General features: G+C 33.7%; 1 pseudogene; it reads left to right on the forward strand.

Annotated features, from left to right (window-relative positions):
* The window catches only part of LOC145270994 (uncharacterized), a 122,502-nt pseudogene that overhangs the window by 28,045 nt on the left and 69,351 nt on the right, over positions 1 to 25,106 (forward strand).

Raw genomic sequence — 25,106 nt, forward strand, 5'->3', positions numbered from 1 at the left:
TATCAGAAATGAAAATAGTTCTTCTTTAGAGAAGCGGTAAACAAAAATCCAAAAGCAAAAAAATCCATGGAGGAAATATCAGGAATTAACATACAAATTAATTCCGATGATTTTTCTGTGAACAAAAAATATTCCGAAGTTTGGTCGTTGGTATGTTGCATAACATTGTTCATTTATATATGCTCTGTAGTTATATGATAACAATCGTCGAGCTTTTACCCTTTAAGAGGCTGGTCTTTATAAAGAATAAAACTATATGTAAAAAATATATATTCCTACATTTATATATGCATATGTATATATAAACATATATATATATATATATATATATATATACAATGTCATATATATATATATGTCAGGTCATGTCATATGCTACTGGTACCATGTAACCCAGTACTACCTGCCTCATGGTCGGGTCACCGGCGACTAAACTGGTTCCCCCACCAGACTTGTTTGATTAGGAGGGCGGCTAGTCTCCCTGAAGGATTAAAAACAAGACATTCCAAAGGGCGAATGAACTCTTTTTCTGGGTCAACGGCCAACTAGCACCGTGTATATTTGTGTGTGTGTGTATATGTGTATTGGGGTAGAGAGGGCTCCCGTAAGCCGTGGTGAAGGCAACCTTTCTAGGAGAAGCAAATCTCTGATTTAAAAAACAATAAAGCGGAAGACCAGTATCCGCATTAAGCTGGTCTGCAGTTTAATTTGTTGCTGGCTATCTTGCTCTTGCTTGTTGCTGGATCTCAACATTTTGAACCGAGAGAGAGACTTAGCTGTCGTACAAAGCTAAGACTCTGTAACATCATATTTGTATAGATACTCCCTCAGACATTTGGGCTCATGGATTTTAAATGTCTGAGGGAGTGGCACTCGTCTGACAAGACGTTGCAATCATCATATATACAAACACACACATATGTGTGTGTTTTGTTAATGTTGAGCTCTGAATTAACTTTTTTTTACAAAGGCATCACCACTTATCAAGGCCAAGATGACACTTTTTTTAACCTAACAGGTAAGTGCATAATAAAGTTTTTTTGCAATTATATTTTTTAATATTCGGTCAAAATTAGACAGATTCTACCCTATAAGTGAGTTTATATCTCTTGTCTCCTATTTTTGATATGTTATGAAAATAAACATGTCCGAAATTTCTGTAAAGTTTTTTTTTTTTTTAGATTTAATGAAGACAAATTATAAACTATTAAAATTGTATAACAATGACTTGATATCTTATTTAACATCTAGATGTTTAAAGATCAGATTTTATTTTAAAAAACAATAACATCCAGTTATTAATATCTTTAATTTTAGTTGCAATTTTTTTTAATTCATTTTTAAGATTGGTACTATTTTCTACAAGGGAATCACCACATCAAGGCCTGAAGGCTAAGTGATAAGGGTTAATGAATGTAAGATGGTAGTGTAGTAATCGTTAGTGGCGTATATAAATTTGGTAGAATTAGATTATTTAAGGAGAAGGTTCAACAAGAACTTTTTTACATTGGATTTGAAGGCTCCCATATTGTAGTCGGCCAAGAAGTAGGCAAGTGGAACAGTGTTCCACAAAAGGGCAGTTTGAGGAAAAAAAACTTTGTTCATGAAAGCTGCGTTTATATTTAGGCACGTATAGTTGTGGAAATTGTTGATAGTAATGCTTTTTTTATGTTTAAATGTAAATTCTTTTCTTCACAATTTTATTTTTAAAATCTGATTCTTAATTGATTGAATCCAAAATAAGAATGAAAATAAATTCTGAAAGAATTTGAATTTTTTTTTTTAATTAAATATAATTAATATTTTATTTTTAATTCGTTGTTGTTTTTATATATGCTTAACTCAAGTTGGAAAAATTTATTTAAGACTTTTTTGTTTGTTTATGCTATTTAACTTTCTTAACTATTAGAAAGTTATATGATTTTAACTCTTTGTAGGAATAATCACAAGAAAAGCAAAAATAAACAATTCACTTTTCTACATTGTTTTTAATAGAAACACAAAAGTTTACCATCAGTTTATTACATTTTTTTTTAATTTTATTTTTTTATTTTTTCGTCCATTAGATTTTAACTGAACTTCAACACAGTGGAGTTGGTCGAAGTAAAGAACAAGCATCAAATGTCTTGGAACATTTGGCTTCAAATGCAGCCTGCCTTATCAGGCCCTATGCAGAACCTATTTTTAAGGTGACTTTTTGGTGATAGTCATTGTTTGAAATGTTGTTATTTTTCCCGCTATTTATACTTATAAGTACAATTGGGTTAAGATTTAAGATTTAATTTAACTAACAACCAACTGGAATTTATTTAATGTTATTTTTATTTTTCAAGTTTTTCAGGTTTGCATTCAGCAGAATTAAGTTTTATCATGTGTTAGGTTTTTAAAAAGACGGTATACTAAACTCCATGCAAAATCATCAAGTTTTTTTAAACAAGAACGATTTAATTGCAAAATATCTGCATCGCCGTACCTATATACCATGTCGAGGCAGGAAAGGGTACTCGTAGCAGCTGTGGTCACAGTACTCCATCTTTGGCTCTTGTATAGGCAGAGGATTGCCTCGGAAGTTAGATACTTTCTGGAGCGGTAGAATAGTCCAACGATTTTTCCAGTGATTCTGGCAATGATCCGATGTAAGTCTTTCACTTCAGTTTCGGAGTGAATGTTAGTCTTAGAATTTTGTCAGGAAAGAGAGAGAATCAGAAAGATCTTTCTCTTTGCCGACCTTTAAAGTATTACCATAGATGTTAGTATCGTCTGCATAAATATCAACGGATGACCTTAGAATATGATTTGGGGGATCATTGATGAAGATCAGTGAAAGAGTTCGGTCCGGGATTTCTACACATTAACGACTACTTTAATATCAGACAGAAAGGTTCGATGATTGAGAAAACATTTCCAGCTATTCCGTAGCTAGAAATCTTGTGAAGGGGCCAAACCTTTATGCCAGATGTTATCAAATACCTTAGATATGTCAAGAGCTATTGCTATCGAAATCAGGCCAACGTGAATAGATTCATTGATCCTGTTAGCTGTTAATCACGCAGAAAGGATATCATATTGCTTGTTATGTAGTAGGCTGTTTCTATTGAGGTAATTGACAACTTTTCTATTTATCACAGACTCAAGCAATTTACTCATGACGCACAGGCAACTGATTGGTCTGCAATGATATATAGAAGACCAATCCCTGTACGTTTAAGTACTGGGCAGACTGTCGAGGTTTTCCAACTATTGTTGGGAACTATCTCTTAAGGCAACATTTATACATATTTTCAAGTATAGGAGCTAGTTCCAGTTGCATTTTTTATTACTCTTATTGGAACTGTGTGGGAGCCAGTTGCTTTGGTGGAATAAAAATTCTTGATGACTGACCACATCTTGGACAGATATCGTTCAGAGTATTTTCAGTTCTAGGAGGAAATTCAGAGGGTAGGTGGCCCTGTTCGTACAGGTTGAAGTTTGACGCAAAATTCTTAGCAGAGTTTGGACTTGTCAGAACCTCAGGCTCTTTGATGATAGTTGGGAGAGAGGACACGCGCATATATATATATATATATATATATATATATATATATATATATATATATATATATATATATATATATAATTTTGTTTATTGTAGGTTAAAACTCGTAGGAACTAAGTCTCTGCTCAATTATTTAAACTTGACGGTCTGAGCAAAAAACCTCTCTCCCGTTTTGCATAACTCTTTAATAGCAGTTGCTGGCAGTCCTAAAGACGGTTTTAGTTTCTGAACATCTATTTTGTTGAAAGCAATTAAAATAGTGACTTCTGTGTGCAATGGCAGCGGCACATTTATAGGTGTACCACGGTTGGCTATTTGGTTTCTGTTGGAATGTTTTGAAGGGTATGTAATTGTCTATACCGACAGTTATCCAATCTGTTAAGATAGATGCTGTAGATGAAACTTCCTTTTCGAACATGGAGCGTAGAGGTATTTCTGATGTCAGCATTCGAAAGCTGCCCAAGTCGGCTACTGAGTAGCGATACACAGGGTGATGGAGAGGTACATCTGAGGTTTTATTACACTTTGTTTTATTCTTAATTCAGATAAGCGAGTGATCGGTAACCCCAACGAAGACAGAACGAAAGATGAGCCTAGTCTATGGCAAGTTGTCAGAAAAAGATGTAGAAAACTTGTAAATTGTTCATGTGTTAATTTCCGCTTAGTCTTTTAGACAGGTTTTCAGGATTATTCCTTTTCCTGCAACAATTATTGGTATTATTTTGACTTTTTTTCGTGTTACATTTCCATTATTACTTTATTCACTATGAGTTCTCACACAGGTCATCATCAGAGATTGCTCACTGACAACAACCAATTGAGTTTGGGTGACAACAAGTCTCCTCAAATTTCCGGTACTCTTCACCTCTTTTGATAACCTTTGCAAATAAATTTGCGTTATCATAATAGTAATCTGCCGTTGATTTCTCGCTGACAATGACCATTGGTCTTCTGTGGAATTTGGGTCACTATAAGCCTGCCTAAAGTCCCAGGCCCCTCTGTACATTATTCAGTGGAAGTCTGGTAAGTGCTTTCACTCCTCGGTCTTTCCATCTGCTCTGCCCTTTCGATTATTTGATTTGTAAAATTTTCAGTGCCGGCATCGACTGGCACTACAAATTTTTTTTTTAAGTGGAGGAAGAAGGAGGGGAAAAGGGAAGGAGGAGGAAAGGTGCTGAAGTAGGAGAGGGGGAAAAGTTGGATGAGGGGAGATGGAGGAGAAAGGAGTGGTCAGCCTACAACTTCACAGTTTCAGTTTTCTTGATTGTATTTTTTGTTTTATTTCTGTTGAATTTTCTAAATGATCGGTTGGCGATTGTCATTCTTGTAGAATAATTTCCGCATTCGAGGGTTTTCCTTTAGATTTCGGCTGTTTTCAGAGTTGATTTCGATTTTTGCTAGTCTTGTTTCCAAGTTCTTTGGGACTGTTTCTAATGATCCTACAGTTATTGGCATTATGCTGCTTTTCTTCAAGTTCGATATTTCTTTCAGTTCTCTGGGGAGTTTCGCATATTTGTTTCGTTTTTCTGTATATTTGCTCCTCGCCCTATGATCTGCTGGGACGGCAAAATCTACAATTTGATAGATTCTTTCTTTCTTATTAATTATTGTGATATCCGGTCTTTTGGCTTGGATGAGTTTATCTGTCTGTATCTGCATATCCCAAGGGGATTTGGTGGTTTTCATTTTCTAGTATAGTTTCTGTGCCATGTCCAGGCGTTTAGGCGATTCCCTCCTTTTGTTATTTTTATGAATCGTCCATGTAGTGCTTTCTCTTTCCACTTTTCCTTTCTTGTGTTTTTTCCTGCTTCTATCATTTCCCGTATTGTTCTTCTTGACGGTGTCTCTGACTACTGTGATCAATCTTTTTGTGTTCTGACTAATGTAATTTTCCCAGTCTTTTTGTACTTTATACACAGTCTTCTTCACCAAGTCTTCTCATCTCCTCTTGGTTGGGCAGTTCAGTACCCTCTGATGTCTCTAGTTTCCCCTTTTTTATCTCCACACTTTTCCATTCAAGATTCCATTCCAATGTCCTGGCTGACTATTCTGGTTGTGTTTATCAGTTTTTCTAGTTTCCTTTTTGTTTTTGTTTTTGCAAACAGCTTCAGGTCATCCATATACACGAGGTAATTTATTCGTTGTTCTGTGTTTGTAAACTTGTATCCGGCATTACATTTTCTAAGTATGTAGTTGAGTGGCATCATGGCTATGACAACCAGTAGTGATGATAGTGAGTCTCCTTGGAAGATGCCTCTGTAGTCTTATTCAGTCAGGTGTTGTCCTCCAGCTATCAATTCCAGTCTCCACGTTTCGATTGCTTTCTTAATGATATTAATAATCTTTGTACGTTTTTACGTATTCAATTATCTATGCTTTTAGGATTCTGTCATATGCCTTCTTGTAATCGATCCATGCCATGGCTATTTCTTTTTCTTGCTTTTTACCTCTTTCAAGATATTTTGGTCTATATATAGCAAGTCGTGTGTTCCACTTTTTCATTCCTGGCAGATTATCAGCTAGTAATTGTTTGATGTCGTTCCCTTTTCAGAGTCTATTTTAGCAATAACATAGGTCACTTCATACTCAACTTACGCTCAGAAACATACCAAATGTGAAAAAAGACCCTGCTCTTCCTTGTAAAACATTAACAGCAAGAACTCTCCTAGTTACAATGAAAGCAAAGGACTTCCCACCCTCTCTCTCTCCCATTCTTTCTCTCTCTCTCTCTCTCTCTCTCTCTCTCATTCTTTCTCTCTCTCTCTCTCTCATTCTTTCTCTCTCTCACACACACTCTTTTCAAAAATCAAAATAACTACAGTTACATTCTAATTATTAAGTCTCTTCTCTCTCTCTTTCTTTCCTTCTTCCTTTCTCTCTCTCTCTTTATCTCTCTTTATCTCTCTCTCTCTCTCTCTCTGCTTCCCAGCCGACTACAGCATGGTTGTCTTTAAGTTGCTTCACTCTGCATTGCAGTTAATCACCAAGCGTCCCTTACTTACCGTCTGCATGCACTGGCAAAAACGACTAGAAGCCGTTGGATGCCGGTGCAAACACCTCCGGATTTTACCAAAGCTCATTTAGCCTATAAGTGTCAGATTGGTCCGCTTTGGGTATAGTTCCGGTGGTATAGCCCTGATATTACCAGAGTCCACAGCCGTATAAAAGGGGTCGGATTTTAGGACCGTGTTACTACTGCTGTTTGTAGTTTTAATTATGCTTCGTGTTATTAGTTTAAACAACACACAAAGAGAAAGCACGTAACTGTTTAGTTTTGACGTTTTTCTTCTGCTTTATTAATATTTAAGAAGCGTGTTTTGAAATTGCGTGTGTACCTGCGTATGTTGTCACCAGTAAACATTGGCAGTCATATATATGTATGTATATTATTTTTTTTTCTTTTTTATGTTTTTCTGCTTGCTTGTCTATTTCATATACGTCGTCTACATCACGATACATCGCATAAATCACGTTTTAATATTACTTAATTTAATGCATCTAAAACCAACAAAGAGACGAAACGTCATCCCCTCTCTGATCCCCATCTGACATCAATTGAAATGAATGGCTCCCGTCTTGGGGATGCTCCATATTTTGACAAGCTTCTGAGCTTGACCTTTACTCCTGATCTGAAATGGAATACATACATCAAATCCGTTACCAAGGTCGCTCCAGTAGATATCTACCGCTCCAGTAGATATCTCACTGCTGATGCAATTCTCTACCTATATAAGAGCCGAGTACGTCCAATGATAGAGTACTATGGCCACATCTGGACAGCTGCTAGAAGCAGTTTATCATGCGTTGATAGAGTTCAAAATATCATAGCTTAGTGGGGAATACCCTTTCTCTTCCCTGCAACCTCTTTCCCACAGAAGAGACGTTACGTGCCTGTCTCTGCTTTTTCGTTATTTTCATGGCAAGTGTTCGTCTGAACTCCAATCCTTCCTCGCCAGACTTTCACGAAAAACAATCGTCTAGCTAAAACCACTATCATTAATTTTCCCCACTTTTTATCTGTGCCTAAATCTGAACGTGGATTCCATGAACAAAGCTTCTTTCTTAAAACTGAATGCCTATGGAACTCTTTTCCGTTTGCCTGCTTTCTAGCTGACTACAATTTAGTCGTCTTCAAGTTCAACGTAAACAAATTCTAGATGAGCATTCCCCTTAAGTAATCCAACTTACTAAACTTCCACTACTAACGATTTAGTAATCGTTAGTAGTGGAAATTACCGCATTGACTGCTGTACAACCATTAACCCTTATCCTCGAGTGGCCTCCAGGCCTTGATAACTATATAAAAAAAACTTACTTTAACAAAAGGATTCCTCTAAATTATAGTTTCGATGTTTGTGGCCTTCATCAGAAAATCTTATGATAATTTAAACGTCTTTTACCCCATCGTGTTATATTAGTTTATAAGAAGTTCATGTCGAAACAAATGTAGCAGTTTAAGTGCTACATTTAATGGCAAATAAACTTCGCCCACTCCTAGTCTTATCTACTTTTGCATTCAATAAAAATCAATATTTCCATTAAAAGTAAAAAAAAAAAAAGATCGTACTTTCACGATAGTCTCATTATAATATTAACATCATAAACTATAACACAATGGGTGATTTCATTTACCATTTCTTTCACAACGATATCGTTCTCATATTTTTGCTGAAATCACCGCCATCCTCTGCACAATGAAAAATAATGTCTTGCCTATTATTCTTTTTCTCAATTTTGTTGCAGTTTTCTATTATCAAAGATTTGGCTGGCAACAACGCCGAATATTGTATGATTATACTTAATGCGTTCCAGTGATCCCCGAAATTCTGCTCTGTAATTTGTCCCGAGGTATTCTTTTTCTTTCCCTTTTCTTTTTTTTTTCTTTTTTTTTTTTTGTCTGTGCCATTCGCTATTATGTCGACGTTGCTTCAATTCACGGTTAGCCTGACGTTAAAGAAAATTGTATTTTTAAAGCAACAGAAAAAAGAACGAAATGAATTGAAGCATAGCAGACAATAATAATATATTTAAAAAAAAAAAAAGAAAAAAAAAGCCGTTTCCCACTCATATAAGATTTTTTCTTTTTTTCTCTATTTCTTTTCTTTTAAAATCCTCAAAGCCAATTAGGAACGCGAAACGATGAGCGGTGTGGTCGGCAACGTGTTATTTAGCCGCCATTTGGCAGATTTTCCTTAGTTACCCTTTCAGTCTAATGAGAAATCAGCCGATTATGACAAGCGATCATCGATCTTTTACCCAATAGAACGACAATGACATTCCACACACACGTTGCTCCCCCCCTCTCTCTCTCTCTCTCTCTCTCTCTCTCTCTCTCTCTCTCTCTCTCTGTCTATATATATATATATATATATATATATATATATATATATTTTACATGGAAGTTCCCACTTATCAAGGGCCGGTGACCACTCGGGTATGAGGGGTATATATACATATATATATATATATATATATATATATATACGTGTGTGTGTACATATATATACATATATATACGTTTCTATACATAGTATATACATATATATACATATATATACATATATATAGACGTATATATATATACATATATATACACACATATATACATATTTATTCATATATACATATATATATACATATATATATAAATATACCTATATAATATATATACATATATACACATACACGCACATATATATATATATATATATATATATATATATATAGATAGATAGATATTACTATCTATTTATTTATCTATCTATCTTCGAGTCGTTCTCTAAAAATACTGCATGTGTTAATGGATGCATATCTATCTATTCATCTATCTATGTGTATATAAAAAAATGACAAAAAGTCTATATTCCAAATTCCAAGATGTTATTCATCTTACCGTTTATTTTTTTTTCAATATATTAAAGTGTTCAGTTCTTGACAGCACATGTTTCGTAGCGCAAAACAATCATATAACTATGTCAACTGTTAAATCTTTTCCGCCCTGACTCATCAGAAGAATAAGAACTTATTAACTTTAAAAAGAAAAGAAAAAAGAAGTTGGGCATGATTACTTATATCCGAAAAAAATCTGAAGAGTAGATGCATTGTTTTTATAATATTTACGCCATCTTTGATTTTTCTGGCAAAGCTATTTACACCTCATTAACATATTAATATAATGTGTCCATATTGTTTTAATCAACACTAAAAGTATCTTATATATAACTTTTTTAATTTATTATTTAGAAATAGTTAATATTTATTGCCTAGTATTATGTTAACAATGGTTAAATTTATAATAGGTGTATTTAGGCTTTAATACGAAACTTATTTTTAATTCATAGAATTTGTTTACGTCTTTTTTTTTTCTTATTTCAATTTATTTCGTATAAACTAAAAATTTGTTTGGCCTTCACTTAATTATTACAATGAATAAATAATTATTTATATTAAGTACACTTGTATGTTTAAACAGACATCTATTAACTGATACAATTTAGTTTGAATTAATTAACCTCTTATTTCTATTAATATGAGAGTTTGTTTGTTTTTTTAATTTTTCGTTGCGCTAGTTTTAATTTTATTGTAAGAGATGCAATTCTGTATTAAAAGCGGGAAGATCTAGAACCTGAACTGACTAATGGGCCCTGGTAACGTCATGGGAAGCAGCATGACAGTTATGCACCTTGGCAGAAAAACTAAAGAACCAGTCAACGGGATGGCACAAAAGACGCTGAGCGGAAGAATCATCCAGAGATCAACGGTCATGTTCAACTAGTCTAATTGAGAAACTACTGCGATTCGCCTGTAGACGTAGCTCACACAGGTGATATTTTCCGAGCTATCGAAAGATTCAATATGACATGACTAAATCAAATCAGAATTCCATACCGAATCGACCGCCACACGAGTAACCAAGAGTCGCGACTTGGTGTGCCGGCACTGGCCACAGCTTTCAACAAGTTTACTACAGCACCAAAACCTAGGCTAGCAAAGAGTAGACATCAAAATATCCACCTTTAATGTACAGACACTTCAACCAACATCTCAAATATCAGAAGTTGTTTCTTCATCCAAAGAACACGATATCGATATTGTGTGTATTCAAGAGCGCCGTCTCTTTCACAACGACATGGACATAAAGTACCATGAAATTGGTAACAGCTGGACACTTGTATCAGCGTCAGCAGGGGAAAATTCGACAAATAAGACAATTGAGGGAGTAGGACTTCTACTTAGCCCTCGAGCATTGAAATCATTGAACAGTGTTGAGAAGATAACACAAAAGATAATTCTTGCTACCTTCAGTGGTAATCCTGCTACTACTGTGATTTGTTGCTACAGCAATACCAACGTCAGCGACAAGCAAGAGATCCTGAATTTCTACGATGAACTCTCAGCAATAGTGCGCTCAATTCCCAAACATAATTTATTGTTTATCGGGGGTTACATGAATGCGCAGATAGGACGGGAAGACAACAAGCATAAGTTCTCTTTCCATGATGGAACAAACCGAAATGGAGAGTATCTATTAACTTTTCTCCTTGAAATCAACCTACAGTGCATGAATACCTGTTTTCAGAAAAGACGCAGGAAGCTCTGGACTCATCAATTCCCAAATGGAGACAAGGCACAACTGGACTATCTTTTTATGAATACGAAGTGAATCAATAGCTGTCATAACTGTGAAGCTTTCGGCAGTTTCTATGGTGTGTCTACTGATCATAGGATTGTAATCTCTAAGTTGAAGTTAAGTCTACGGGCGAACAAAACTAAAAAATCATCTAGACAGCTCTACAACTGGTCAACATTGTCACACGACAATCAGATCAAACAGGGATTCATATTCGAACTGCGAAACAGATTTGATGCTTTACAAGCACAAGAGCAGAAACCAATTGCTAATACCACTTATGAAAACTTTGTTCGATCGCACCAAGAAGCAGCAAAGAAGTGTATACCTCTGAAGCCCAAGTACCACGGGAAAATGACAAAATGATATCTAAACGAGAAGCATAAACAAAAAGAAACATAAATACCCCAATCGACAGACTACAAAACTAAGGAAGCAGGCCCTTCAAAAGCTTATTATGATGCACCTATCAGAATAACAGAAGTATGTCCAAGAACAAATAGATCGAATCCAGAATGCAGCGGATAACAAACAATCATATCTGGCTTGGCAAGTAGTAAATGAGATATCTGGGCGCAAACAACCTGCTAGACCTAAGTTAAAGACAAACACTCCGGAAAATGCATGTTTGAAGTTGAAAGCACATTTTGAAAAGCTACTTGGAAACAAACCAGAAGTGACAAACCAACCACTTCAGCCGATTGTTGTACCCGATATTGAGAAGGGTAATTTTACAATGGAGGAACTTCTAAATGTACTAAAGAAGGCCAAGAATCGTAAAGCTGCAGGTTTAGATAACATACTTCAATGACATCTTTCCTTATTCACGCAATTCTGTATATAATCAAAAAGTTATTCATATATGAAGGGAAGGATGCATACTTCCCTTCCCCAAGAAAGGTGACCTAAGCATACTAAGTAACTACAGAGGAATAACACTCACTACAATTGCAGCAAAAATCTAAAATGCCATGATTCTCAACCGCATCCAATCAAAGATCGAAGTGCTCAGGAAGAACCAGAATGAATTTAGAAAGAATCGCTCTACTACTAAAATACTTACTGTTAGGAGACTAATTGAAGTAGTCAAAGCCAAAAACATTGAAGCATTCGACTCCGTACATAGAGGAAAAACGGTCAGCATATTAAAAGCATATAGCATTCCAAATGAAATCATTAATGCTATCATGATGATATATGAGCACACTCGAGCAATGGTCAGGTCGCCAGATGGGGACACTGAATTTTCCGACATCCGCACCGGGGTTCTACAAGGAGATACTCTTGCCCCTTTTCTTTTCATTGTCTGTCTTGATTTTGTACTTCGCATCTCTGTGTATATATACACATCACGCTAGGCTTCACCCTGACTGAATCCAGAGACAGATGTCATCAATCAACACACATAACTGATGCAGATTACGCAGACGATATTGCTTTGTTCGCGAATAACACTGCTGATGCGCAAACACTTTACGCAAAAGTCTGCAAATGACATTGGTCTCCACATTAATGCGGATAAGACAAAATTTATGACTTTCAATGTGAAAGGACAGATCAGGGCTCTGGTTGGAACAACACTGAAAGAATCGCTGAGTTTACATATCTGGGCAGCAAAATAGTTTCCACAGAGAGAGATATCGAAATTCGCATCTCAAAAGCATGGGCCGTATTGGATGGGCTGCATTCAGTATGGACTTTAAAGCTAACTAACAAACTGAAAAGGCAGTTCTTCGGGACAGTGGTAGAGTCTGTCCTTTTTTTCGGGGCTACAGCCTGGACACTCATCAAAAGATTGGAAAGAAAACTAGACGGCACATACACCCGTATGCTAGGAACAGTATTAAATATATCCTGGCAAAATCATCCCACGAAGCAGCAACTTTATGACAACCTACCTGCCATATCATATACCATCAGGGAAAGACGCCTATGATTTGCTGGCTACTGTCTGAGGAGCAAGCATGAATTGATGAGTGATGTATTGCTATGGACTCCACAACACGGATGCGCAAGCAAAGGACGGCTTAGATCCACATACATGCAGCAAATAGCACACGACGCCAACTGTGAACCTGAAGATCTGAGAAAACTGATGAAAGACAGGAAACTCTGGAAAGGAAGAGTCACATTGGTCTGGGCAAGGAACCCATCATGATGATGATGATGATGATGATGATGATGATGATGATGATGATGATGATGATGATGATGACGATGATGATGATGATTAAAAGCATACTCTATTATTCCCCTTGACATTAATTATATTTTATGAATTTTAACTTCGCTAATTAAAGGTTATATTTCACTAATTTAATTTTGTATTTTTCTAACTACCCAATTATTTCGTACCAGGATATTTTAAACCAATTTCAGTGTAAACTAATATATATTTAGATACGTATTTTTATTAATTAATTACAATATATGCTTAGAATTGATCATATTAAACTCAATAATTGCTAATACGTATAATTTACTTATTTAAATTTGTTTTATGAATGTATGCTATTTTTATATTTCAATTATTTTATTTTATTATCCTACCAACTTAATATTTCACCTTTTATAATTAGCTGAAAACAAATATATATTGATTAATACAACTTATTATTATTATTATTATTATTATTATTATTATTATTATTATTATTATTATTATTATTATTATTAGATCAAATTTCTATTTCTATTTATTTTAAGTACATTCCCCATTTACTATAAATTACATATTCGAGTTTATTAAATAAATGTATACCGTTACAACTAAAAATTCAATGCAAATAATATTATTATTATAGTTGAGTTATTTATTTTGGGTCAGTCTAATTTAATATTTCTACCGCTTGTTTTTTTTTTTTCTTATTTAAAAAAGCAGCAGTAATTAATTTACACTATTGAATCTAATCATGTTTTAGTCGAGACAGGATATACTTAGATCTATTTAAACAATTTTGAACTACCTTCTGTCGTTTGTTTAGTAAATTTTCTTTAGACATTATTATTTGATATGATTCAAGGTTGCAACGTCTAGACTTATTTGGGTAGTATTTACTAGCACTTCCTAGTATAGAGCATTTCAATTTGTATTCAATGTTATGTTTTCTTACTTCCCTTTACCATTTTACTAATGATGTTGTTTTCTTATTATTATTCACAATAGGTATTTTAAATGATGATATATAGTTACTGAATCTATCTTTCGCTCAGCGCTATTAATTCTATATATGTTCTTGTTATATTATTATCAATGACTTCACACACATATATATACTATATTAGGAATTAGACATTTACCTTACACGTAACATTCGTTAATATTTCTACAGTTACAAAGTGATTCATCATCAGCACTTTGATTTGTCATATAAAAAAAAACCTTTAATTTCCTTATCTATTTTTGCACTGAACTTATATGCTGCCAACGCCACCCTGCAAAACAGTCACAAACACTCGCCTAGCTACAACCACTGTCAACCATTTCCCTTACTCTCTATTTGTGCCTAAAACAAAACGAAAATTTTATTAGCAAAGCTTCTTCCCTAGAACTCCCAGTCTATGAAACACAATACCGCTTGGTTGCTTCCCAGCTGACTATAACATGATCGTTTTCCATTCTAATGTAAACAAATTCTTGTTGAGACGTCCTCTTAAATAATCAGATTTTACCCAATTGCGACCACTATCGATCATTATTGCGCTGTCTCACAGACCACCTGATACTTATTAATCCTTATCCTCGAATGGCTTTCGGCCTTGATAAGTGTTGACTCCTATGTAAAAAAAAAAATTTTCTTTGTCTTTATTATACATTGGTAAAAGCTCAGTCAAGATGGAAATTGGCATACCCTAGTACTCCACTGACATTGCTTAAAGAGTATAAAAACACTATGTAAATACATTCATCGTAGTTACTTACTCTCTCGTACCAATACTACCTTTTTTAACGAAATGCTTCCAAGCTGACTACAACATGGTCGTTTTCAAGTCCAATGTAAACAGGTTTTTGTGAACCGTCCTCTTAAACAGCTTGGAATTTTCAAGTTAAATATTTAATGTTATTGTTAAATAGGTTGTCTTTAATTTATCAGAGGTGGTTCTTCTTTGACAATTCTAATTGATTGCCTAATATTTATTTTTTTATATATAATTTAACTAGCTGTATATACTCGGCGTTGTCAGGTTGAAACATATAAGATATGCTGAATATCTCAAGTTTTTACAATTTTCCTAAAAGAGGATTAAATGTTGGGTTTAAAGACGCATAAAATTTTCGTCTATGAAAATTAAACGGGAAATAGCTTAAAGTGGAAATAACTCTTGCAGCTTTAATAAACTTACTTTCCTTTTTAAAGGTAACTGATGTTGTCTGATAATAATTTTAAATAAACTAAAATCAAATGAAATAAATCAACTTTAAATAACATTTCTAAATAGAACAATGAAAACAATTCTATTACAGCAGATAATCAATAACATGTAGCTATTTATTAAAATATATTTTCTTTCATGTAATATGCAAATGATGTAACTCACTAAATGTAGATTTCCTTTTGATACATGCTATATATAGAAATCATGCTGGAATATAAATGTGTAAATCTCCGTTTTCAGTATAAAAATTAATTTGTGAAACTGTACATACTAATTAAATTGTGAAACAAAAACAGACAGGGGTTTTTTTTTCACGTTCTTTTTCTCCTTCGCTGTACGGGTTTGAGCCTTCTTGCCTACAACCACTTTTTTTCTTTTTGCTCAATACACATTTCCAAACACCCGGGCAACGCCGATCACCCAGGCTAGTATCCTATAAATCCAAAGATTCTATTATTGGCATTGGTTTCCCCGATATTTTTCTAATCAGAATTCTTTCTAGAGAGACATCAGGTGCTTATGGAAGTGACCACGATAAGGTTGCCAATCCATTGTATCACTCTCATATTATTTCTCTCTGTGCATCACAATATTTCATTTCCATATGTCACCACACTGCGTACTCATGCCTGATAAATTTTTACCTTTTTATCGTATTTAAATGAAAATATTATACGATACGGATAACCGAAAGTAATTTATGAAGAATATTGATTTCGCCTTAATTCGAAACCAACATCCCTCTCACTAGAATTAATCATCCATTAAATACAATGATATAAACCTCAATTTATATACAATTAGATATATGTATATGTTTATATGTTTGTATGTATCAGGATTAACTCCTAAACTAATTTATCAATCAATGTAAATTTCAGAACATAGAGGCTAGGTGTAACGAAAGGGAGTAATAAGGACTATATTTAGTTTACTTAAGTTTCATGCAAAGGGGCGATGTGGATAGTAACAAAAATAAAAATCGTCTCAGTCTAGAAGAATTTCTTCTCCACCGACCGAGGACAGTGCAGCATTAGAACAGATACTACACTGTGATATTCCTTTATTATTGAGAAAATGTCTGCGAGATGATACAAGTTCTGTTGTCTCCATCCACCTTGGAAACATTCAAATACCTCCGATTTGTTTTAAATTGTAGAATCGGTATTAGAAATTAATTAATTAATAAATACTCCCTAAATTCGAGTTTACCTAGAGTATTTTAAAGGGTTTAAAATGCCATAATATACACTTTTATTTATATAAAATCAAGTAGGGTGACTCAGCAGTTATTCCACCCCTATTTCACAAAAAAAATGAATGACAGACACAAAAGAATAATTAAACATAAAAAAATGGAACGCATATACATGCAGAACAAAAGAATGCACATGAATTTTTTGAAAGAATGGAAAATGGTGAACGATTATTTATTTTTAATTATTTAATTCCAATATTTACAAAAATAGGGCAATTCTACAAACCCTTCGACCTTCACGCCCCAGCTTCCTATGAACATCATAATTACAAGTTATGATCTCACAAACATATTGTTCTGCTCAAAAGTTTTTGAAGGGGCTACTTTTGCTGATTTTGGCGGTACTTTTTTTTACAAAGGAATCACCACTTATCAAGGCCCAGAGGCCACTCAAGGATACGGGTGAAAGAGTTATAGTAGTCAGAGGGATAATATCATAGTAATCGTTAAAAGTGTAAATTTGGTAAATTGGATTACTTAAGGTGAACGGTTCATCAAGAACTTGTTTATGTTGGACTTGAAGTCGTACTGTCGTCCTCTTCTTCCTTGCTAACGTTAAGGACCGATCACTAGTGACTTCTTTCTTTTTTCCCTTTCCCTTTCCTGCAGGTCCATGCCCCCAACTTGCTTCTTTTTTGTTGCCTTTGTCTACCTGGACTATCGTCTCGATAGATTTTGTGAATATCAAACTCTCTCCATACGCTCTGGCCACTGTCTTTCTCTCTGTTCCAATAGCGAAGAACTTTTCTTCATGAAGAAGTCCTTAATGATGAGGCTTGCTGAAAATGGATGATGTTTGTTTGGGATATCCCATCTCACCATTCTACATAACTTTGATAGCATTTAACATTGTAACGCGCTAGTTACACTAGCTACACGGATTCCACGTTGTTTTTTGAAAGTCTCGCAAATGAACAAAGGAAAGCAAGTCGACACGTATTTTTTTACTGTTGAAAAAAAGGCATTTATCACCGGTCGTTTCCACACCAAGCCGCCTGACACGTATTTTCCAAGTCAGCGACACTATGATCGTATTTTTGCTTTTCCTCTCGAAGTCAATTAACAGTTTCTTAGTCTGCAGCTATAACCGGCTGTTATATCTGTAATCAAAAAGGATGATAAAGTGATATATATATATATATATATATATATATATATATATATATATATATATATATATATATATATATCACGAGTCATCTTTTTTAAAAGTTGGAATCGTCCGATCGTAGAAGACAAGATTCAAATGCGGAAGGTCCACAGAGTGTTATAATTATACAGATTTGTTTTGCTTTTTTTTCTCTAAAAGTGTGGCTTCAAGAATTTATTATAGTCTGGCCATTCTTATTTGAATAGGTTGGTGTCAGTAAGGAAATTGATTTGTACTTTAATATCAAGATTCCTTGATGAGAAATCACCGAGGGTTCATTATGGCGCCAGATCTGGTCATTATTGTCACCAAATTACAAGGACAATTGGCAGCCACTTCATTGTCTTTGTTCAACCGTAAAACAGCAAAAGAGAATGTTTGTTTTTATTTCATTGGAAACCGCTTCATTAAAGAAAACAAAAACAAAAAATATAGAAAATGCACACGTGATGCTCGTATCAGTGTACAGACACGGTCTCTGTGAAGTCATTTTTTGGGTCTTTGAAGCGCCGTACCTTCTCAATTCCTGAACATTAAAAGAACTTTATTCAGTTTTGTCGGTCTCGTTAATTTTACGAGATTTCTTTGTTATTTCCGATTTGGCTTTCACGCAGACTGAGCAATTACATTTGTTCAGTTAAACCCTATAGTTCCACATTGAATTTTTTTCGGTTAACGCAAAAAAAAGATAGTAAACGTAAATTAACATAATATTTAGGTGGATATGTTCACTGGTTTGTATATTAGCTAGTATACCTTTCTAAAGTATATATATATATATATATATATATATATATATATATATATATGTGTGTGTGTGTGTGTGTGTGTGTGTGTGTGTGTGTGTGTGTGTGTGTGCATTATTTGTTTTTGTGATACTTTTTTGAATATACGAAAGTGCATTTTTACCTAAATGCGAGTTGGGAACAATTTGGTACCCTCAAGTGGGGAGCGGCATATGTATTATTTTTTTAATCTAATTATCCACTGACACGTGTTTCGTCGTCTACAACTCATCAGAGTGGCTGAATCTCTGAGATTCAGCTACTCTGATGAGTCGTACACAACGAAACACGTGTCAGTGGATAATTATATATATATGCATATGTGTGTGTGTATGTGTGTGTGTGTGTGTGTGTGTGTGTGTGTGTGTGTGTGTGTGTGTGTGTGTGTGTGTGTGTGTGTGTGTGTGCAAGCACGTCTTATTGAACACGACCGAGTTTTAAATTTCACCTAGCATATTATATAAAATGGCACCCAAAAGTTGTTGTTCGACCATATTCTTCTCAAGCGATTTCTATCGGTGTGTCCGATTATCATCAGGAGCTATTGTTGTTGTTATATTTTTTCCCCCTTTTTTTCTTTTCCTTTAAGCCTTGGTGTATTTATAATTTGAGAAGAATATGGCCGAATAACAACTTTTGGGCGTCATTTTATAGAACATGCCATCTGAAATTAAAAAGACCGCTTGGCAAATGGAAAAGATATCCAGAAAGATCGAAAAAAAGAATAACTCAGTCGCGTTCAATTTGACGTGCTTGCATAATTACTTGCTGCCAGTATATATATATATATATATATATATATATATATATATATATATATATATATATATATATATATATATATATATATATTTATATATGTATATAGATATATATCCACTTATGGCAAGTAACTTGAAAACAGTCTATTTGACGACTTCGATAAACATATTGAATCAATTGTAATAATTTGTTATATGATAATTACTCCTGACAGGGCATATTATTGGCCTAGCAAGGCCACAAGGAAGACAACCGAAACAGCAAAACTGAAGCTGGCTTGCAGAACACTATAAAGACTAATGTAGGTAAATTTGGGCATGTTTTATTGGTTTGAAAATATAGCTTCTTTTTACCAATTGTCATAAAATTTTTAACTATAGAATAATATTATAATCTTCAAAAAGATTATATATATATATGTAAATGTATATATATATATATATATATATATATATATATATATATATATATATATTAAACGTTTTCGCGATAGCATCAAGGAGAGTCTGGTAATATTTCATGTTCCTGTTGACAGTTGGGAGTACCTAGTGTATGATCGCAAACAGTGGAGGGCACTAATGTACAGGGCGTAGAACACTTTGAAACAGCCAAGATAGACCGAGCGAAGCTGAAGAGAACATGTAGGAAACGCCAAACTTTACCATCTAATCATGAAGATTTTTGGATCTGTGAAGTGTGTGACCGGGTTCTGTTGTCCAAGGCAGGTTTTGACACACGATGATACGGGTTCCGTTGCTGTTGGTTTCATTCAAACCAATGACCGTTTTTAGTGACATATCTGTTTGGGGGTGTGCAAGTTGCTGGTAGGATTGAAAAATCATCTTCGGACAGATGGACTTTCAGTGACTGAGGGAGTAGCGCTCGTATGACAAGACGTCGCAATCATCATATAGTGGCTATGTTAGCAAATAAGAAAAGTTTCAGACAAGATTGACAAAGAAAGAAATTGATCATGCTGAATCGTGATGACTGGAAGTTGATGAAGTGGATGGACATGACGTCGCTTGTTCTCAAACTGCTTGGATAGAAAATAGTGAGCCTCATTAGAAACACCAATGAGTCGACACGCGTTTAAAGTCCTTAAAGAAAACGCTAGTATAGATAAGCGATAGACTTGAAACATAACTAACTCTCTCTTTCTATCTCTCTTACGTCCATTATTGAGCTCGCATCTGTTTGGGCGGTCATCTGGTTGAATAATTTTTTCATTCTTTTAAGAAGGTGCTATTCGGATTAATTCCGTTATAATTAATGTATGCCGTGACTTTTGATTTAGCTAACAGAATTATCCTCGGTCGGAAGCATGACAACACACACGCACGCATGACGCTGCAAATCAATGAGCTATGATTTTAAATTTGATCAAAATAATTTAAAGGACTAAAATTATTACATCAGACACCCCTAAGCATATGTAACAAGAATATATTGCTATATCGATGTTGTGTATCATTTTTGTTCTTCATCCTACTATGTTGGTATTTTTAAATATGATTGTCTGATCACTAGAGGTAAAATGGAAAAATTAAATAAGATTAACTAGTATCGCTGATTACCAATCTTTTTTTTTTTTAATTTTTATCTAACTATTAATTTACTCGTCCGTACGTCCAATGTCACAAAAAACATCATTGCAAACATTTATAAATGAGAAACGAATTACCTCCCTTTATAGTCGCTTTTTATCAGTTAAGAATCATTAAAACTATTTCGGCTCCAAAATCTTTTAAAAAATCATAGCTGTCTGTCTACTATTTTATTTTATAATTTAAAAAAAAAGTAATGTTGAAATAGACTATAAGGATTTTTTTTATTATAGTTTATTTTAAAATTTAAAAAACATGTGCAAGTTAATTGACGTATGTTCCTTTATAATTTATATAAAAAAAATATCATTCAGAAAAAACAAAAAAAAATAGTTGTGTTGTGTTTTGAATTTTCATTGAAAAAAATCTAAATTTTTTAATCAATTGTTTTTAGCTTTAAATTGTTTAAATTCGTCGTTAGTTGTTTTATTTTATTTTCTATTCATTTTCATTAGAATGTATTTTTTTTTAAATTTTAACGACCTTTGCATTTCGACGAGTTCTGCTAGTTTTAATAAATTTAATTGTCACAATTATAAATAAACTAGAAGAATACCCATACAAGGATGTATATAAAAATTAATTTCATATAGATAACAGCTTCGCACTACTTTTATATCTTTTGCCAATATTAACATCAAGCTATAAAGCTACTAAACCTTATGTCTAGAATCATTATTACAATTTTGGTCACAATTCATTACATGATTTTTAATCAAGAAAATGTTTCAAATTTAAGGAGTTTTCAGAACAAATTTGAAATTAAGAAATATTGCTTAATTGTCCTGTAATAATTATGGATTATATTTAATAAAAATCCTAAATATTTTCATTTTCAAATAGGAGATTGTGCGCATGCTTAAACCCCTTTAAAGCAAAATTTGGAAATATTTACAAATTGAGGTCTGATATATCTGGTTAAAATTTCATAAAAATCGCGGGCATCTGAATTTTCACGAAGGTCTTTCATATGAATATATTTGTGAAAACACAGGTGGCGCAAAATATTTTCCGTCATTTTACACTTTATAACATGGGAGGTGACAGTGGTCTTATGCTTAACGACACGGACTGGAGAACTGGATGTTTCAAGTTCGAATCCAGTTCGTTCCACAAAGATCACTTTCATTTAGGATGTTAGCAACCTCTTCGTGATCCCTTCTGTAAGTACCTGATGTATTTCTAGAAAGGATTTTTACTAGAAAATTAACCAATGTCAACAATAGAATCTTCGGATACATATCATACGATGATGACCTATAATATAAAGGGCGGCTGTTTGTCTGTATGGATGTATATTTTTAGTCACTGTATAAAATGAAATAACTTTTCTTTTTAAAACGACTTATTTTCTTTATGCCGAATCATTGGCCTATGGATCTATAATATACTAACAGTATTTAATAACAAGAAACTAACTAACTAAATAAATAAATAAAGTATAAAATAAGAAAATCGAAATTAAAAATAAAAATAATTCGCCCCTAACCTGCACCCATCTTTATAACCAATAAAAAAAAATTTTAAACTATAAATACACCAAGCCTCAAAGAAAAAGAAAAAGAAAACGATAACAACAAAAATCGCTTCTGGTGATGATCGTATGCACCGATAGAAAGCGCTTGAGTAGAATATGGCTGAACAACAACTTTTGGGCGCCATTTTAGACAACATGCCAGCTGAAATTAAAAAAAAAATGCTCAGCGAATAGAAAAAGATATCCATGGGTAAAAAAGAAAAAAGAATAACTCTGTCGTGTTCAATCAGACGTGCTTGAATCTATAAAAATGTTGCTATGTGTGTGTATATATGCAGAGAAATAAATGGGTTGGGTGGATAAGAGAGAGAGGGAGTGGGAGAAGAATGTGGAACGGAAGCAGGTGGGATGAGAGGTTTTGTTAGGAATGTTACACTATGACTTCGAGTAACATTGGACAGCCCTGCTAGTTAATGATAAATATTACAGGTGTATAAAATAAGCAACTAATTGTAGATAAAGGTAAGGTACATTCACGTGGCTTAGCATGGCTCGCCTACTTTGTCCTCTGTTGATACTCTTATTGCTATTGGTTTCCCCGATTCGTTCAAGAATCAGGTACGTACACTTGAAGGTTGCCAACATTCATAGACGAAAGCAGACCTATGGAACATGCTGGGTTCGGACTTGCCACACCAAGATAGTTATTTCGCCTCGCTATTCATTTCATAATGATTACTATCCCACCAGAGGCCAAGGTCAGTCTTTGCATACAACGTGTGTTAAGATATAAAAACAGGAAGTATCAGTTATTTTTCTGAATGATTATACGCTTGATATTACTTTCTCATCCTCAGTGTATTACGATTTGTATATAAAATGGTTCCGATTTTCTCCAGAATAGATACAAAAGAAAATTTGAAAAGGACTATGTTTATATTATAGAAAAATCTTTTGAGATGAAACAAATCCTGTTTTATTTTATTTATTTATTTTTATTTTTTATTTTTTTCATTTGCGATAAATTAGTTATCTTTGAACGTTTCGTTTCGTTTTTTCTTTGTTAATTATTCGCGGGTTTGTTCGGGTCTTTGCTTTGGTTTCCGTCATGAAACCAGAAGAAATTGTATGTAATCTCATGATCAACAGCTTATCAAAGACGATAGGATTAGCAGTTGCGTTCTGCGAAGATCTTTCAATCACGATCAGATGCGTACAAACACATCTCACATCTAAGAAACTATTTCTTTATGAAAAGAGTATATCATACAAAAATTACTAGAATACCAATGGAGAGAGAAAAAATAAGATATGCAGATAGATATCGTATAAAATATTTGAAAATAAGTGAGAACAGAATAGAAAAAATGAAAAGAAATACAACGAAAAAGTCTTAAATTGTAACAAAATTTCGCCTTCATATATCGATGACTTCACCCGGAATAAGATAAGTAAAGTAAAGAAAAGGAAGACCAAAAAGTAGACCTGGAACTAATGTATAATTGCCCCACTCCTGACAAAGCCTTCGACATATGAAGCCGAAACATTGATGAGATTTCCTGTTCTTTTTTCGTTTTCATCTATATATATATATATATATATATATACATACATATATGTGTGTGTGTGTGTGTGTGTGTGTGTGTGTGTGTGTGTGTGTGTGTGTGTGTGTGTGTGTGTGTGTGTGTGTGTATTCTTTAATGAAACAATAAATTTCTGTTCTAAAAAATTATGTTTTTCTGAATGAAATTTTTTTTAAACTATAAATTATATATATAATAATAATTAAATTATATATATATATATATATATATATATAGTTTTTTGTTTAAATTTCATTCAGAAAAACATAATTTTTCAGAACAGAAATTTATTGTTTCATTAAAGAATACAGTTCAAATTTTTTTCCTTAACCCGTGGATTTTCGATGTATGCTCATCTCCTCAGAGGAAAAGTCATTAGCAAATATTTGATCTAATTCGAAATAATTTTGTTATTTAGCACATAAAAAAAATATATTAAAAAAATCAATTACATCTTTTTATTCGACATAGATAAAGAAAAAATAGATGAAATAAGAATATATACAATGAAAGGATATGAATTTATGGTATCCGGGTGTAGTGATAACACTTGTATAAAGTGGTATACTGTTGTAAGAGTCCGAGTTTGTTGAATAAATCCACATTGTATGTAGATTCCAATTTATTGTAAGGTATTTTTGGCCCTTAGTGATGATCCTTTGAGTGTGTTAAGTCCGGGGTATAATCCTCCTCATTTTTTGTTGGTATAGTCCCTGTATGGATTGTCCATTGGAAGCTATTTTTTGAAGTGTCCGCTGGAAGTTATATTTCTTATGTGTGAAGTCCGGGGTATAATCCTCCTCATTTTTAGTTGGTACAATCCCTGTATGAAGTGTCCGCTGGAATCTATTTTTCTTTTGTAGATTAAAATTATATATTAAAAACCTCCGTAATACAGGATAGCTGGAGATGTTTCAAATCAGATCTTTTAAGGGTGGACTT

This window comes from Euprymna scolopes, chromosome 4 (genome assembly GCF_053919585.1).
Source record: "Euprymna scolopes isolate OS-2025 chromosome 4, ASM5391958v1, whole genome shotgun sequence".
In the NCBI taxonomy this organism is placed as follows: Eukaryota; Metazoa; Mollusca; class Cephalopoda; order Sepiida; family Sepiolidae; genus Euprymna; species Euprymna scolopes.